Source organism: Triticum dicoccoides, chromosome 4A (genome assembly GCF_002162155.2).
Source record: "Triticum dicoccoides isolate Atlit2015 ecotype Zavitan chromosome 4A, WEW_v2.0, whole genome shotgun sequence".
Taxonomy (NCBI): Eukaryota; Viridiplantae; Streptophyta; class Magnoliopsida; order Poales; family Poaceae; genus Triticum; species Triticum dicoccoides.
The window spans coordinates 678,812,173-678,824,948 of record NC_041386.1 but is presented as its reverse complement, the minus strand read 5'-3'; positions in this window follow the sequence as shown (position 1 = coordinate 678,824,948).

Here is a 12,776-nt window from a genome sequence, read left to right as displayed (position 1 = left end):
AATGTAGGTGTTTCATATATTGTGTTAGCTAGCTAATTAATAGAGAGAAGTGTCCTCTCTTATGTCCGTGCTTGGTCGACGCTACGTACAATATATATATAGCCCTCGACACGCTAGCTAGTAAGAAAATGAAGGGAACCATTGAGTACAGAAGTTCGTCATGCATACCGAGAGAAATGATTGATCGACCTCTCCTTCTCCGAGAGATTGGTCGAACAACAAGTTTTCGTATCATGTATCCGACGCTACTGGCTACATACATGTACAATATGTAAGATCTCTCAATTACAGTCCCCTAGCAATTGAAATCAACTTCCGCATGGTATTCTCCGGCTTTATTGATGACGTGATCAAGAAAGAATCCCGCCAATTCCTCTTGAATTGCTTTCATGCGATCTGGTTCTAGGAGTTCATTCCGCATCTGCCACGTCTAATTTGAAGAAGGGGGTTAATTAATACATATATATGAATGAAACTCAACAGAAATGATGGTGTAATAAAATGAAATTGTGAATATTATTGCTTACGCACTTCATATTGTCTTTGAGAGTAGCCCCGCTTGTTTTTCAAAGTCGCGGTGTGGATGAACTCGCACACGTAGTATCCACAGAAATCATTCCCTTGTTCCTGCCACAAGCACTTTACGCGAAATAGAGGTCAATCAAACTGATAATGAAGCATTATAAATGGCATTGATGAAAGTATAGCTATAGAATCAACGGGAGATGCGCGCAACTAGCTAGCCAGTAGTACTTACTTTCGGGTATGTATATCGCAGCTCCTTCGGCAGTCCCGGAGCTTTAGCGCTGAACTGTTTCCAAACCCTGCAAGACAAAAAAAATAATTATTATTACTTGAGATATCAGGAAATGAACAAAAAGTTGCCGATATGGTGGGATAATGATCGATTGAACTTACTTGCTGAGCATTTCAGTCATGTCCGCATAGGTTTTGGGATCTTTCCGTCTCGAGTCTAAGACGGTTACTAGTCCACGCTCAAGCTTAATCTCCAGAAGAATCTAGTGGTACCTGCGCACGCATGCATAACTCATCAATTATATTACTATAACCTCGCCCGAGTAATAAGAGAAACCGAATATGCACACGACAGTAACACTCACTTACCGTAGTAAGGAAAGAGTATGTTATCTTTGTTTTGATTTTTGATCAACGATTGTAGCAAGTTGTCCTTGGCCTCTCTGACGTGCTTTTCAACCAGAAATATATCTATGATATTTGTGTTAATGAACCCAATATCATAAATTTCTTGTTTTTTGCACTCGACGATCTTCAATCTGCATAATATATTGAGGATAATTAATTATAAATACATACAATGAAAGAACCGAGCTATATATAGAGACTTAATGACAGAAATAGTACTTATAGGCAGTAGCAAAAGACCGTTAATTTATCGAGGGCCTTTTGATTGAAGAACTCGAAGAACTCCTCAAATGGAACAGGAAATAGATCATTTCCAACGAGGTCGTGCTCCTATTTAATTCTCAGATACAAAGTATTCGTCCCCCCAGACTCTCTGCAGGTTTTCATGTACCAAGTATGGAATCTTCGCATCATCATTGTTAGAGATTTTTCATCTCTGACGAGAGGCTTCCCGTACTCGTATCTGTGTTCCTCCACCTCCATGAAATCAGGAAGTGCATCGTCAGGCAGGTAATCTTGTAGATTGCCATAACCGGCCATCATCCCCGGAACATTAGCGACGATGTTGCCGCTAGACACATTGAGCAGGGGGCACGATTGGTTTGCTTGTTCGCCGAGCTGGTCAATTTTTTTCGCAGCTGCTCGTTCTCTTGCTCTTTGATGTCTGACAGTACTTCCCGACCGCTCCGCTTGGAGATATGTCTGTTCAGTAATGCGCTCATAGTTGGTTCTTGGCGGAGACTTTGCCGGTTTCCTCAGGGCATCGAGAGTGCGTTTTGCTTTCACCGGATCTACCTTCTCCTCCGGAGGTGGATGTCTCTTTGCTTTCACCCCTTCAAAGAACTCCTTCACGTGGGTCCGCACGATCGTATCGGTTTCCTCCTCGGTCCTCTCGTACGGTAACTTATCTAGAGGCTTGAGAGATGGACCGTATCTGTATTGCCTCCCGCCTCTGGTTGTGCTGCTAGACGCCAGAGCAGACGGAGCGGCTGCGGCGTCTGTCTTCTTTCGTGCTTGCTTACGAGGCGGAGGAGAAGGACTACGACGCGCCGGAGCACCGGTGCGGCGGTGGGTCTCTTCCGCCCTTGCTGGCGAGGCGGAGAAGGAGGAGGCTGCTGGCTGCTCGGGAGCGCCGGCGTAGGCGGAGAAGGAGGCGGAGTGCCGCCACACGCCGGAGAAGGAGGCGGAGTGCCGCCACGCGTGCCCTGATCGTCACTCGCCGGAGGAGGAGGCGGTGGAGGAGGCGGAGTGCCCTGACTCGCCGGAGAAGGAGGAGGAGGCGGAGGCGTCCAGTTCGGAAGGTTGATGAGCTCCTTCCGCAATAGGCATGGAGTCTTCAGAGCAGAACCCAGCCTAGTCTCCCCTTCACCGGTAGGATGGTCAAGCAGGAGGTCCTCAAATCCCTCCATTATTCCATCCACCATCACCTTAGCATATCCTTCTGGAATCGGCTGGCAGTGATAAGTTGTGCCGGGTCCACTAGGATAAACAAAGCCAACAGCCGCCTTGACCTTCAAATTCATCCATCGCGCCATAATGTGGCAATTTTCAGAGTCCATGATAGCATCCACGGGATAGCTGGCAGGAGCCGTCAAGACATGCTCCGGCTGAAGCAGCTCGGTGGAAGCCACGCTGCTTCTCCGCTGAGATGGCGTGGTAGCTTCGGCAGGTTGTTTGCTGCGATCTGCTGCTTCTCGTTCCTCTTCTCGTTCCTCTAGCCCCACTACCCTTTCGTGCAGCGCCTGTAGTTGGCCCTGCTCCAGTTTCTTCCTCCTCTCGTGGGTTTTGTACCCCCCTGCGTCCGGAAAACCAACCTTCCACGGAATGGAGCCTGGCGTGCCTTGTGTCCGTCCAGGGTGCTCAGGATTCCCGAGGGCCATCGTGAGCTCGTCCTTCTCCCTGTCTGGAACGAACGTCCCTCGCTGCACTGCATCGATATAGTGCCGAAGGTGCTTGACTGGTATTTTTAGTTGCTCGTTCGTCCAATGCAACTTCCCTGATACAGGGTCCAAGGTTCCGCCAGCCCCGAAGAACCAAGTCCGGCAACGGTCTGGCCAGTACATTGTCTCTGGTTCGATCCCTTTTTCAAGCAGATCATTCTCAGCCTTGGACCACTTAGGCCGGGCTTTGAGGTAGCCACCTGACCCCATGCAATGGTGAAGCTTCTTCTTCGCAGCATTTAGCTTGTTTGTCGCTGACATCTTCTTACTCTTTTCCGATGTCTTGTGGGCCACAAATGCGGGCCAGTGATCTTTGATCTTTTCATATTTGCCGATGAATTCTGGTGTCTTTTCTTTGTCGACAAACTTGTTCATCTCTTTCCTCCATGTCGGTGTCAAAACCGGCGGATCTCGGGTAGGGGGTCCCGAACTGTGCGTCTAGGCGGATGGTAACAGGAGACAAGGGACACGATGTTTTACCCAGGTTCGGGCCCTCTTGATGGAGGTAAAACCCTACGTCCTGCTTGATTAATATTGATGATGTGTGTTACAAGAGTGGATCTACCATGAGATCAAGGAGGCTAAACCCTAGAAGCTAGCCTATGGTATGATTGTTGTTCGTCCTATGGACTAAAGCCATCCGGTTTATATAGACACCGGAGAGGGCTAGGGTTACACAAAGTCGGTTACAATGGTAGGAGATCTACATATCCATATCGCCAAGCTTGCCTTCCACGCCAAGGAAAGTCCCATCCGGACACGGGACGAAGTCTTCAATCTTGTATCTTCATAGTCTTGGAGTCTGGCCGATCACGATAGTTCGGCTATCCGGACACCCCCTAGTCCGAAACTCCCTCAGTAGCCCCTGAACCAGGCTTCAATGACGACGAGTCCGGCGCGCATGTTGTCTTCGGCATTGCAAGACAGGTTCTTCCTCCGAATAATTTATAGAAGATTGTGAACACCAGGATAGTGTCCGGCTCTGCAAAAATAAATTCCACGTACCACCGTAGAGAGAATAATATTACACAAGTTCAATCTGCTGACGTATTTTGTGGCGTGACGTCACACCACTACCAAGCCTTTACTCAGATTGTTTTTATTGTTCCACCTCAGCGCGTTTAGCGAAGTGGTTTCCTTGGCACGTCTTGTCGAAGCAGAGATCGTGTTCCCCTTATTCTGGGATTCCCATCAATACGGACGTGGGTAACCCAACCGCTCCATTGATTGTGACGCTTGGGAGATAAGCGAGTTTTACCAGGCCGGTGGGGACACATGTTTTTCTCCGCCCATATAAAGGGATAAAGATCCAACCCTTTTACCTGCGCCTTCTTCCTCCTTGGCTTATCCATCTCCGCGAACTCGAGCTCCAGCGCCCAAGTCCGCACTTCTCACCTCAACCTTCTCCAACTATGTCTGGAGCGGGAGGCAAGTGGATGGCCTCCTCCGTCACGGAGGAGCAGATCCAGAAGTTGCGCAACACCGGATATTTGTCCAGCAACATTGCGCACCGGCTCCCCGACGAGGGAGAGCTCATCCCCACCCCCAGGCCCCATGAGAGGGTAGTATTTCTTCCCCATTTCCTCCGCGGACTGGGCTTCCCACTTCATCCCTTCGTCCGGGGACTCATGTTCTACTACGACCTGGATTTCCATGATCTGGCCCCGAATTTCATCCTCAACATCTTGGCGTTTATCGTCGTGTGCGAGGCCTTCCTCTGCATCCAGCCCCACTTCGGCTTGTGGCTCAAGACCTTCAGTGTCAAGCCGAAGGTTGTGAAGGGCAGCCAAGCGGAGTGCGGAGGCGCCATGGTGGGCAGGATGTCCCACGTTACGTGGTTGGAGGGCACTTTCGTGGAAACCATTAAGGGGTGGCAATCGGGGTGGTTCTACATCACCGAGCCACGTGACCCTGATTGGGCAGCGGCCCCCGAATTCAGATCCGGCATCCCTACACGGCTCACCTCCTGGAAAGAGAGTGGCCGGATCTGGGCCGATTCGGAGGAGCTGACCGGACTCCAAGCCTGTATCCAAAAGCTGGTGGACAAGAAGCTCAAACTTGTCAACGTAGTCCAGGTCATGCTCATCCGCCGGATTCTCCCGTGCCAACGACGGGGTTTCAATATGTGGGAGTTCGATCCGGCGCAGCACCAGACCATGAGCGGGATCTTCGACACTACGTACGAAGATGTCTGGAAGGTGCTGTTCAAGGGCGCCGAGGTTCCCGCATCCGCTGTCGAAGATCGCGGATTCCGCTCGCAGCATCCAGCTGACGAGGTAAGTGATTTTGCCACTTGCTTTCCATAGTTTGACTCTATGCGGGATCTAAACTCCCTTTACCTTTGACAGGACTGGCTGGCGAAGGCCGAACGGACGATCTGTCCGGCCCCATTGCCAGAGGACCCAGCTGACGCCCGCCTAACGGGGCTGCTGGCTCTGGCACCCCATGTGGTGCCAGAGAAGAAGGCCAAGAAGAAGGCCACGGGGATTCGGAAGAGTTCCCATTTTCAGGTGCTATCGGATGATGAATCCGAGGCCGACTCCTCCCACCAAGGCGAGGAGGAGAAGAAAAAAGCCTCTCCCCCAGCGGGGGGAGGGAAGAAAAGGAAGGCCTCCCCAACAAGGGAGGCCGAAGGGTCCAAGAAGGGAAAAACTCATCCCCCGGACTGCTCTGCCAACGCCAGTGACGACGACGAGGACTGGCCTCCAAGGGCCAAGCCCCTGGCGAGATCGTAAGTATCCGGACTCCCGAATAACTTCAAGGTTTTTCCTTTTCGCCATATAATGTCTTTCTAATGCCGCATACAACCCTGCAGTCCGCCCAAGGACGATCTTCCCGCTTCGTCGAGCGGGTTCTTGGGTGCGTCGGATATGGATTCTCTTCCTACTGCCTCCACTCCCCGAGACGCGGACGATGCCGAGGTGGGATCCCAGGAAGGGATCCACCAGGAGGAGGAGGCCCCGGAGGTGTCGCAGGACAACCTCCCAGACTTTGCACCGGACTCGGCTCTGGAACCCACAGTGGTTCCGGAGTCCGGCGGGCAACCCCTTCGTAAGAAGGGCAAGACCGTGACGCCGGCAGCCTCCGTCCAACCGGAGGCGCTGGATAACTTGCTGGAGGCACTCAATGGCGCCTCCATTGAAGAGGAACACCGCACTATTATGAGTGCGGTGATTCAGAAGGTTCATCTCGCCAAGAGCGGGCTGAACGAAGCCTGCAGCAGCCTTCTAACAGGCTTTGAGGTAAGAATTTTGATATATGTAAAATAGTGCCGCATAGACAGTAGCCCCTGATGCTCGGTTCGGTGTTTGGAAAGAAAATCCGGACTGAGGATCTTAAGAAGATATACGCAGGAGTCATAAAAATATGTCAATATGGGATTGGAGGCTGCGTTGCTGACCTCTGCCGCACTGACTGCGGAGGTCAATACTTTGAAGGAAAGCCTCGAGCGGTCCGAGAACGAGCTCGGCCGTGCCAAGAAGCAGCTCGAGGACAAGGAAGGTGAGTAACACCTTATTAAAATTGTACCTTACAGAAAAGGATTTTGGTTGCAAAAAGAATGACAAGGATAACGTGGGTATTGCAGGGGCCACTAACAAGGTGGTGACCCTGAAAGAGGCGGTGGCCGCGGCCGAACACAATGCGGCCGCGAAGCGCACCGAGCGAGAGAAGCAGGAAGCGCGGGTGGCGGAGGTACAGCAAGAGCTCCAGGATCTCGTGAAAAAACATGAGAGCCTGGAGCGTGACTCGAAGACTCGAGAGTCTGAGCTTGCAACGGCTCTTGAGAGTGCCAAAGCCGCTAAGGCCGAAGCCTACAAGGCTCTCCAGGAGATCGAGGCGGTGAAGAAGATAGCAGCGGGTAAGGCATTTTTCATGCAAAGTAAGCATGTGAGTGTTAATTACCTGTTGCTTACCCGAATTCGGAGCTCTCTAGGAGCGTTCGTAGATCTTCCTCGCAGCGTGTCCGATGCTGCCGCATTCTACCGGGCCGAAGAGGGGAGCTCGATGGAGAAGGACTTCTGGTCTCAGTATGCTGAGGCCGGACATCCGGTGCCCCTTAGCGACCAGCTGAAGCAGCTAGTCGAGCTCCACAAGGCGGCCGAACAGGCCATGAAGGGCCTTATAGTTCGGCTGTGGCCTAAGGAGCTCATGCCTGGGAGCTACTTCGGCCTGGTGCGGCGGCTGGTGGATGCGTGCCCGTGGGTTGAAGTCATCAAGCACTCCGCCTGTATTGAAGGTGCCCGTCGGGCCCTTGCCCGCGGAAAGGAGCACTGGGGCAAGATGGATGCCCAGAAGCTCGTGACGGACCCGCCACCAGAGGGAAGGAGCATCGCACGCCCGAGATGTATTATAAGAGTGTGCTGAAGGGCGCCCGCACTATTGCGGGTGTGTGCTCCAAAGATGTAATTTTTGAGTAGACTCGCATTTTGTTATCCTGTGCGCTGAAAACTTAGTTCATATGCGCTAAGCAACGCTTGTTAATTTAAAATATTACCTTCTGTGCGGCTGTTTATCAAATCTGAGAGATGGCAAGTCGTCGGCTTCAGCCCCCATGCCACGAGTGCTGGGGTGTTCGGGATAAACTTGAGCACTCTTGTTCCCATTTTTGGGTCCATCTAGGGAGGCGCTCAACACAGCGAACAAGGCAACCAGACTTATAATGCTTGAACACTCTCACTTAGCCATAGAATTCTATAATTTTAAATTTCGGCGAAGCCCCTAGTCTTCGGAAGGCCGAATTTGGGGCGCTATCCACGCCTGGGCCGGACAAGATCCGGCTCCTCGCTCTAAGCGGCATAAGTCTTTAAGGACTCGTAAAAAACCTCTCGAACAGCGAGCGGCTCTCGCCTCATCATGACGGTCAGTTTTAGCTTTCTCCACTGAGGCGTTAACCCAGCTCAACTGGGGCGCAATCGCAGTGGTTCTCCCAGTGCTACCTTAGCCGATACAACAGAATGTAAGGTACCAAAACATGGGAGCCGGGCAAGCCCAACTATTGACCCAAGACATGATTCGGAGCCGATGCATATAGTGCTATAAGTTCAGGGTGCCGCACTTGTGAAAGTGTTCGGACTTATCACACCATGATGCGGGAAACATAAGCCCCTGGTGTATTTTAGCCGTACCAAAGTGTACGGATGCAACATGCCGTAAATGAACATATGTATAAAAAGGAAATGCAATTATAAGCAAAAAGGTGCTGCATTGTTTATTCAAGAAAGACTGTTGTAAGTGCAGAACGATACAAATAGTGCGATAAGCAAGGGATGGGACTGTTAAACATGTCCCCCTCCAGGGGTAGGCTGCCGAATGGTGCGTAAAACAGATTTAATGCTCATAATGGAGATCACATGGATATTCGTTGTAGCCTTTATCCTTCCCTGGCTGTTGCATTGTGAGTTCGGCAGGTCTGCTGCCGGACAGGGCTTCTGACAAACGGAGTCCTGTGGGTGAAAAAGCAAAAAAGAAAAGAAAAAAGAACGACACACTTGAGAGCCCCTGGTGTGGTCGAGCCGCAGTCTGGGCCTATCATGGTCGTGCCCCTCTCCCCATGCCCATGGTATCTTCAGAGCGTAATGGTGTACACGAAGGACCTGTCTTGACGTTTTACAGGGGCTGGGGTTGGGGCCGCACTGCTACACGTGCTCGGAACATGCCAGGTGGTCTTGTTGTATGTTACTCCGGACGCGCTTAGATGTGTCCGGCCGCTTAACGGCCGGACTCGAGAATTGCCTTAACAGGCTGCATTGTACTTCTGCCGCGAGAGCCGCTGTATGTTCCTCCATGCGGAGAGAACGTTCAGTGTTTCCATTGACCGTGATGACTCCTCGAGGGCCTGGCATCTTGAGCTTGAGGTATGCGTAGTGCGGCACCGCGTTGAACTTTGCAAACGCGGTACGTCCGAGCAGGGCATGATAGCCGCTGCGGAACGGAACTATGTCGAAGATTAACTCCTCACTTCGGAAGTTATCCGGGGATCCGAAGACCACTTCCAGTGTAATTGAGCCTGTACAATTGGCTTCTACACCTGGTGTGACGCCTTTAAAGGTCGTCCTGGTAGGTTTAATCCTTGAGGGGTCTATGCCCATTTTGCGCACTGTATCCTAATAAAGCAGGTTCAGGCTGCTGCCGCCGTTCATTAGGACTCTGGTGAGGTGAAACCCGTCGACGATTGGGTCTAAAACCAATGCGGCGAATCCGCTGTGGCGGATGCTGGTGGGGTGGTCCCTTCGGACAAAAGTGATCGGGCAGGAGGACCATGGATTGAACTTCGGGGTAACTGGCTCCATCGCGTATACATCCCTTAGCGCACGCTTCCGCTCCCTTTTGGGTATGTGCGTTGCGTATATCATGTTCACCGTCCGCACCTATGGGGGGAAACCCTTCTGTCCTCTATTGTTCGGCGGTCGGGTCTCTTCCTCATCATCGCTATGCAGCCCCTTGTCATTGTTTTCGGGAATTAACTTGCCTGCCTGCTTGAATACCCAACAGTCCCTATTGGTGTGGTTAGCTAGCTTTTCGGGGGTGCCGTGTATCTGGCACAAGCGGTCGAGTATTCGGTCCAAATTGGACGGACCCGGAGTAGTTCTTTTGAATGCCTTTTTCCGCTGACCGGGTTTAGAGCCTCTGAATCTGGCATTGACTGTTGTATCCTCACTATTGTCGCTGTTAATGCGGCATTTGTTTTTATTACGACGCGACCTGCCATTACGGTCCTTGATATCCGGACTGCCAGAATTTTTACTGAGGCTGTCCTCACCCGCGCAGAAGTGGGTCATGAGTGATGTGAGGGCTGCCATGGATTTCGGCTTTTCCTGTCCCAGGTGCCGGGCAAGCCACTCGTCGCAGATATTATGCTTGAAGGCCGCGAGGGCCTCCGCATCTGGACATTCGATGATTTGGTTTTTCTTGGTTAAGAACCGTGTCCAGAATTGTATGGCCGATTCGTCTGGCTGCTGAATTATGTGGCTTAGGTCATCAGCGTCTGGTGGTCGCACATACGTGCCTTGGAAGTTATCGAGGAATGCGGCTTCCAGGTCTTCCCAACTCTCAATTGACTCTGTTGGCAAGCTGTTAAGCCAATGCCGGGCTGGTCCTTTAAGCTTGAGGGGGAGATATTTGATGGCGTGAAGATCGTCGCCGCGGGCCATGTGGATGTGAAGGAGGTAGTCTTCGATCCAAACCGCGGGGTCTGTTGTGCCATCATAGGATTCAATATTGACGGGTTTAAACCCTTCGGGGATTTGATGATCCATTACTTCATCTGTGAAGCATAGTGGGTGTGCGGCGCCTCTGTACTGGGCGATATCACGACGGAGCTCAAGGGAGCTTTTTCTATTTTGTTCGGCCCGGCTGGACTTACTATGTCCGGCGCGACGGTTGTCGTCATGTGTCGTGGGGCACCCACGTGATCCATAGATCGATCTTGATTGTCTTGCCCTATCCTCCAATATATCTCGCAAGTCCGGAGCGTTCCCCTGTGGCCTTGTGCTTTTAGAGCGATGCCGGGGTACGGGTCTAGTGAAGGGCCTAGAGGCCTCTCTGTCATGACCACGGGGTGGTCGGTCAGCCGTATTGTCTCCTGGTGATGCGGGTTCATATGCCTCCTCCTCTAATCGGGGGAGCAACTTGCGTTTAGGGTAGCTTTTGGAGGGGCGTTCGAGCTCATGCTCTTCGGCCGCGAGGACTTCAGTCCATCTGTCGGCTAGCAGATCTTGATCAGCTCTAAGCTGTTGCTACTTTTTCTTGAGGCTGTTTGCCGTGGCCATAAGCCTGCGTTTAAAACGCTCTTGTTCGACGGGATCCTCAGGCACGACGAATTCGTCGTCGTCAAGGCTTGCCTCGTCTCCGGAGGGAGGCATATAATCTTCTACCTCTTCTTCTGCCGCTCTCTCATAAGGGCTGGCGTCTCCGTCCTCCTGCGCTGCATCTTGCTGGAGTGGGTTGTCTTCGGCACTATCCAGTGTATTATTATCTCCGGTGCCAGAGTCTTCATTCTTGCTATGGTGGGATTTAGAGCGGCGTCGCTGACGCCGGCGCTTGGGCTGCTTCTTGGACGGGTCATCCTCCGCTGTTCCTTCGCCATTCCCATATTTTGGGATATCCACCATGTATATGTCATATGATGAGGTGGCTTTCCAGTGCCCAGTAAGCGCTGGTTCTTGGTCGTCTCCAGCATCGTCGTCCATACCGTCGATGTCTTCGGAGTCGTAGTCTAGCATGTCGGTTAGATCGTCGACAGCGGCTACCAAGTGGGTGGTGGGTGGGCTTTGAATTTCTTCGTCGTCCGCGTCCCAACCGTCCTGACCGCAGTCTGGCCAGGGCTCTCCTGATAACGAGAGATACTTTAGCGAGCTCAAGATGTCGCCGAAAGGTGAGTGTTGAAAGATGTCCGCTGCGGTGAACTCCATGATCGGCGCCCAATCGGATTCGATCGGAGGGGGCGCGGGAGGTTCGGAGTCCGGCTAGGAGTCCGGCACATCGGAGTCACGAGCTTTGTGAGGGACAAGGTCAGTGTTCGGCTCTATCGCCATAGAGGTTGCAGCCCCCGAGGCGGTGTCTAGCCATCCGTCCTCGATCTGCGCAGCCGGCTCCGAATTAAAGATCGGAGCGGGTTCGAGTGCGGCCTCCAGGGTACTGTCCGGCTGCAGAGCTAAATCATGCTCGCTGTGACAGTGCGGCGCGCTCGGCTGTGGTTCGAACCCATCGAGGATCAAGTCCCTGCGGATGTCAGCCGTGAAGTCCAAACTTCCAAATCTAACCTGACGGCCAGGGGCATAGCTTTCGATCTGCTCCAGACGGCCAAGCGAATTGGCCCGCAGTGCAAAGCCGCCGAATACGAAGATCTGTCCGGGGAGAAAGGTCTCACCCTGGACTGCGTTCTTGATGATGGTCGAAGAAGCCATCGAGCCTATCAGTGACGACACAGAGGAACTCTCAATGAAAGCAGCAATGTCGGTGTCAAAACCGGCGGATCTCAGGTAGGGGGTCCCGAACTGTGCGTCTAGGCGGATGGTAACAGGAGACAAGGGACACGACGTTTTACCCAGGTTCGGGCCCTCTTGATGGAGGTAAAACCCTACGTCCTGCTTGATTAATATTGATGATGTGTGTTACAAGAGTGGATCTACCACAAGATCAAGGAGGCTAAACCCTAGAAGCTAGCCTATGGTATGATTGTTGTTCGTCCTATGGACTAAAGCCATCCGGTTTATATAGACACCGGAGAGGGCTAGGGTTACACAAAGTCAGTTACAATGGTAGGAGATCTACATATCCGTATCGCCAAGCTTGCCTTCCACGCCAAGGAAAGTCCCATCCGGACACGGGACGAAGTCTTCAATCTTGTATCTTCATAGTCTTGGAGTCCGGCCGATCACGATAGTTCGGCTATCCGGACACCCCCTAGTCCGGAACTCCCTCACTCAACCTCCTAAATAGGGTTGCCATCTTCTTAAGAGCACAAGACTTTATTAATTGCTCTTTAACTGGCTTCTCCGGATCCTCCTCTGGCGGTAGGGTGAAATTTGCCTTCAGCTGAGTCCAAAGATCTTCTTTGTGCATATCATTGACATAAGACACCTCAGGGTCTTCCTCCTTAGGCTTATACCATTGTCGGATGCTGATCAGGATCTTGTCCCTAACAAGAACCCCACACTGAGCAGAAAATGC